This window comes from Carassius auratus, chromosome 5 (assembly GCF_003368295.1).
Source record: "Carassius auratus strain Wakin chromosome 5, ASM336829v1, whole genome shotgun sequence".
Lineage (NCBI taxonomy): Eukaryota > Metazoa > Chordata > Actinopteri > Cypriniformes > Cyprinidae > Carassius > Carassius auratus.
Genome location: NC_039247.1, coordinates 9,036,863 through 9,042,904, shown reverse-complemented (window position 1 = coordinate 9,042,904; position 6,042 = coordinate 9,036,863).

Below are 6,042 nucleotides of genomic sequence, written 5' to 3'. Positions count from 1 at the left end.
TTAGCAACAACAACAAAAAATAACTATTTAAAATACAGTTTTTTTCTGGTGATTAAAGAGATGTTTAAGTCTCTCTCTCTCTCTCTCTCTCTCTCTCTCTGTCTGTTCTGCCACTCAGCTCACACCCCTCCCCCACTCACACTCACACACACACACACACACAGAGTCAGCACACAGAGTGACAGAGTGAGATCAGATGTCTGACAGTTTTTTAATTTCTTTTAATCATACAGTGCTGTAAAGTCATGAAACTATGCATATTTCCTCAGAATCACTGGTTTTCTAAATTAAAAATGTTTTTTTAAAGGTTTGGAAGCTGCCAATTTAAAATACAAGACGATTAATGTTTCACTTTTTACTGTCATTTCAAAAAATCACCACAACAAAACCGTTCAAGCTAACCAAAATCTGTTCGCAATTTAAGTTCCTCGATGTTTTTTCTTCATGTAGACAACGTTTGGTGTGTATAGTGTACTTCCCCTGTGAGGAGTATTCATTAATTCACAACTGTAAAATCTCAAAAATACACATTCAAATCAAAATAGCCGACTTCCTGTTGATCGTAGCTGATGACTGTGAATTAGAAAGTTGTCCATCTTGAAAAGAACAATTTATGTACCAAGTTTGGTGTCTGTAGCTAAAACTAACCCCCCCACTTTTGACAAAAGGTGGCGCTATAGAGTGCCTCCTTCACGCCCTTTTAAAAGCTTTTGCCATTGTCTAGCTATCACTAATACTGATATGTGTTTTGAGTTTCATGTAAATCTGAGCTTGTTGTCTGCCTCAAACTCATCATAACAGAACATTCAAGTTTGACACGTTGCCATGGCAACACTATATCAGATATCAATATCCCCACAAACAGATTTACATCGGCCGTGTTTTGTCATTATTTCTGATGAAGTTTTAAGTAAATCGAGTAAAAATAAGATGCTGAATTCAAAGCATTTGGAAAATGACACACTTCCTGCTGCCAGTTGGTGGCGCTATAACGTTGACTCTTAATAGCCACATATATACAATCGGTATCATACAACGAACAAACCCATGAAGTTTGATCAAATTCAGGAAATGTATGTGGATGTTATTAGACATTTCCTGTTTCTCATTTCTCGCCATAAGTTCCATGCCTCGCCACGGGCAAACCGTTCGAGATATCAAAAATCCCCTCGCAATTTTTCATCCTCAATGTCTTGAGATCATGTTCACCGAGTTTCGTGGCGAACGGGTTGAAAAACCTCAGAGGAGTATTTCAAATTCCAGAGCATGCTTTTTTTAAACAGCCCTGAATAGCTGACTTCCTGTTGGGCGGAGCCTATGACATAAAGTGTGAAAGTTGTTCGGCTCAATGAGATCTATATGTGTACCGAGTTTGATATAAATACATGCAAGTGTGTGTGAGCTATGGTTCAAGAATTCTGACTGTCTTCCAGGGGGCGCTGTAGAGCCCCTGTGCCACGCCCGGGTCCCAGCCTCTGCGGCGTCCTGATGGCCGCAGATTCCAATGTGTGTGCCAATTTTCAAGAGTTTTTGAGCATGTTAAGGCCCCCAAAACACCCCGGAAGGTTTAATAAAAAATAAAATAATAATAACAAGAATAATCCTTAGAAGAACAATAGGGCTCTTCGCCCCTTCGGGCTTGAGCCCTAAAAATAATCCTAAGGAAAACAATAGGCCTCTCGCCCTTTGGGCTTGAGCCCTAATAATAATAAAAAACAAAGCAGATACAAGAGGGTCCTCGCACCTCGGTGCTCGGGCCCTAATTGATCATACAGTGATCAGATCTACTAGACTTAATGACTCTTTATTCTTAATGACATGTGTTTGGTAGAAATGAGTTGCTGTTTTAATAGAAAGGAAAGTGAATGAAAAAAAAATAGACACAATGTGAAAAGAACGTACGTCATTGACATGTACGAGTGTATATGATGGTTTAGCGGCAGATTCTGGAGATTAGCTCTCAAATGATGATGGCATGATGAGGTGTGGGCCACAGGACAGAGGGAGAGAGAGAGAGAGAAAGAGAGAGAATTCCCTGTCCGTAATTAGTATGGATCGCCAAACCAACTAATCAGATTGAGGGAAACAAACTGGATTGCATTTCCGATATAGCTACATGGCTGAAGCCAAAGCCTCTCCTAAGATTTTGCATCGTGTCAGCACATGAACACGCACCAGAACACACATACACTCACCTTTGTACCATCTTCATCCTGGTCTGGGGTTGTTTAGCCTCATTAATGAGCATCGTTAGCTAATTGCTTTGCCATTGTTCACTCATGCACAGTGACCTTGATGGCCCAGTCCCAATATAAAACAGCAGTTCTGCCTCCGCCAGCACAGTAAAGCACCTTTAGTTTTAACACAGTGGAGCACTGATAAAGATTTGCCTGTACTGATAATGACTGCTTATGTGTAAGTTTTGTATAAATTAGTTTAATTATGTCCCAGCTCAAGGAGGAGTATGATTCCTATCATGAATTCTACTTAAGCATCTTAAGAATTTTCCTTTTTAGTCTCATATATATTGCTTATATATATATTTAATATTATATATATAAATAATTTGATTTGATTTGATGAATTATATATTCAAATTCATTAAAAATGTTATTAAACCTTGGTATGTCAGGATCATGGACCTGTTTTGTTGTGGTTTGTCCTGTTTCTGTTCCTGTTTGCCCTTATTTGGTCTTGTTCCTGTACTCATTTAGTTTGATTATGTTCCATTGATGTCACCAGTGTTTCCCAGTTTTTCCTTGTATTTAACTCCATGCTTTTGGGTTCTGTGTTTGTCGGGTCTACTCGTTGTGTACGTGTGTTTGTTCCAGCACCCATTGTGTGGATTTCCCCTGTGTTCCTTGGATTAAAGATTGTTTACGTTTCCTCATGCCTCCTGCGTGCTTCCATAACAGTATGTTGTGACAGAAGACCTGACCAACACAGCTACCTCTAAGTGTTAACCGACGAAAGCCGGCGAAAGTGTCCACCACGAGAGAGCAAGCCGTGGATGGTGAGAGCGTGGAGTTAAGCTCCGTTCACTGCACCGTGACTGAGGGTGAGCTTATTGTGCATCTGGGACCGCTGGATTTAGAGAGGGATCTTATTGACTAGGAAACAGATCTGGAGATCAACAGGCCCACTCTCCTCTCTTTCGTCCCCGCTGGTCCAGTCCAGCCCTACTTCGTCTCCTGTCCCCAAGTCCAGGCAAGAGTGGGCTTTGATCCTGGAGGACAGCCCTGAGCCCCATAGGCAGGGGCGCTGCACAAGATCCCGGGCCCTATGCATAGGCAGTCCCCTTGAAAATATATATTCCAGACTTTTCAAGGGCCCTCTCTTCCTTTGGGGCCCTGGTAATCAGTACTGGTTTTACCCCCAGTCCAGCGCCCCTGCCCATAGGCTGAAAAATAAACACCCTTCCTTCTCCAGTGCTGTCATCTGGCAGCCCCCCTGCTCACCCTCAGCCACCATCTATACAGTGTCAGCTCTGTGGGTTTGCCGTCCTCCATCATCGCCATGGCTGACGCATTCTTCTCCTTCACCTCCAGCCTCCAAGGCCCAGACTCCGCCTTGGCCTATTCATCCAGTGGCTCCCGTTGGTTCCTAGCTCCCTTGCCTCCACCTTGTCAGTCCACCAGCTCCACCAATCTCCTTAGTCCCTCTGGCTCCACCTTGATCGGGTGTTGACCTGCCATCACTTCAGGACTCTGCTCCTCCGACTGCACCCCATCACTCTGTCCCACCGGCTCCGTTGGGCTCCTCCCTCCCGCCAGCTCCACCTTGGGCCTCAGTCACTCCAGTCAACTCCAGTTCTCCAGATCCCCGCCTCAGTCACCAGACTTCTCGGCACCACCCTGACCCCTGGATCCTCGGTATCCCCATGGCTTGTTGGCTCTCTGCCTTGGGCTCCTCTGCCACCTGCTCTGCCGCCGTGGGTCGGCCCCCTGGAGCCGGAGGCCATTCCTCCTCCATGGCTCTTTCCTCGGTCAGCTCCACTGTGGGCCACCGTTTTGGCTGTGGCCTAGGTCCAGCTTGGCTCCTCCTGCCCCAAGTCCTTCCTGTTTCCTCCCTGGCTCCTCCCTCCCTATTTATTCATGTTACTGTCCCCATTTAGTTTGATTTATTTTTCATTGTCGCCAGTGTTTCTCAATTATCCCTTTTATTGAAGTGCATGCTTTTTCTGTGTTTGTCGGGTCTACTCGTTGTGTACGTGTGTTTGCTGCAGCACCCATTGTGTGGATTTCCCCTGTGTTCCTTGGATTAAAGACTGTTTACGTTTCCTCGTGCCTCCTGCTTGCTTTCATAACACTGTGTTGTGACATGATATTGCTTGCTCTTAATTTTAGCATAGTCATACTTATGCATCCCCACTGTATATGGTCTAATATTAAGGTTAAAAGTGCCAGTTTCTTTATTTATTTTTTATCTATTAGTATGTATGGTATTTAGAACTTTTTTTTTATTATTATTTTTAAGTCCAGTAAATGGTTTAGGAAACTAAAAGCCCATCGTTCATGCAGCACAGATAATGCAGGCTGGTGCACTTGCCAAAGTTTAATACTTGTCAGAGGTGTGTTCAAATCATTAACTATATGTAATGTAATAGTGATGCTCAACTTAACATAAATAAGTTTAAAGTTTACATGAGCTCTTGTGTATGAAGCAGATGTAAAGAGTGAATTTGAATTATAGAGGTTTAATTTGGTTTGGGTTGTTGATGACTGTGGAGTAAAAAGCAGTGTGTGTGTGCTCAGGAGGGGTGGACCTCTATCTGTCCCATCTGTTTGAGGTTCATCTTTGTCCTCATAATTAATGGAAGCAGAGGGGGCTTCCTGACACACACACACACACACACACACAGACACACACACACACACACACACACACACACACACAATCAACACCCTCAGCTTTTCACTAGTAGGTTTTGTTTTAGCAAAATTGCTCCCTCTCTCTCTCTCTTTCTTCTCCTTTGTGGTTTTCATTCACTTTTTTGTCTTTGTGTTTGGTGCTGATTAATTTGCTCTCACCCCTTCCTGCCTCTCTCTCTCTCTCTCTCTCTCTCTTTGAATCTATTTTCTCTGTATCTCCTCCCTCTCGGCTCCGAGCAGAGATTGGATGTTGGGATAGGCTTTGCCTGCCCTCGGGCCTGAAAAGAGAATTGTTTTGCTGGATGTTTGGAAACAGATCTGTTCCAGTAACCTGTAAAAGGAGTAGCCTTCGACAACACACACGCACTTGTGTTTCTATCAGTTTGTTCTTTCGGTCTGATAGCAAAAACTGTAGCAGTGTCATATCTGACCTCATTTTGGATTCCGCAAAGTTTTGGTTATTCATGGATGTTGTGATGTTTTGAAGGAAGCAGAATGTTGAAATATCTAAAACAACAGTTTGGTCAGATATGTGTAAACCTCATGCCATTGGAATTAAATCATACTTCGGTTACACAGTTTTGAATGATAAATCAAATTCTACAGCCTTTTGAGAAAAGGTGTGCTATTACTCTCATTGATAAACTGTTAGATATTGCATTAAAATAACACACTTAGGAGCTGCATAGCAATGCAATAGCAACCATCCACTACATCCTTGCATCACAGAGGGTTATTCTCGGGGCAATCGTCACCGTTTTCTTCAGAAATTGTTGAAATCTAGTTGTACAGTAGTTCTTTTATACTACTGGGAGTATACTTTTATTCAGCAAGGGTGCATTAGCATGAAACCAAAAGTGATTGTGAAGACATTTACAGTGTAACAAAAGATTTCTATTTCAAATTAATGCTGCTTTTAACCTCTGCTTTTTGTATTCATCAAAGAATCCTGTAAAAATGCATTATGCTTTCCACAAAATACTATGCAGCATAGACTGTTGTCAGCATTTATAATCAGAAATGTTTCGTGTGCAGCAAATCAGCATATTAGAATGGTTTCTGAAGCATCATGGGATGCTTTTTTTTTAACACACTTAAAAAGATAACCAATGATTTAAAGAATCCTGATAAATTCAGTTACATGAAGCTGGTGCATGAGTGACATTGTGTT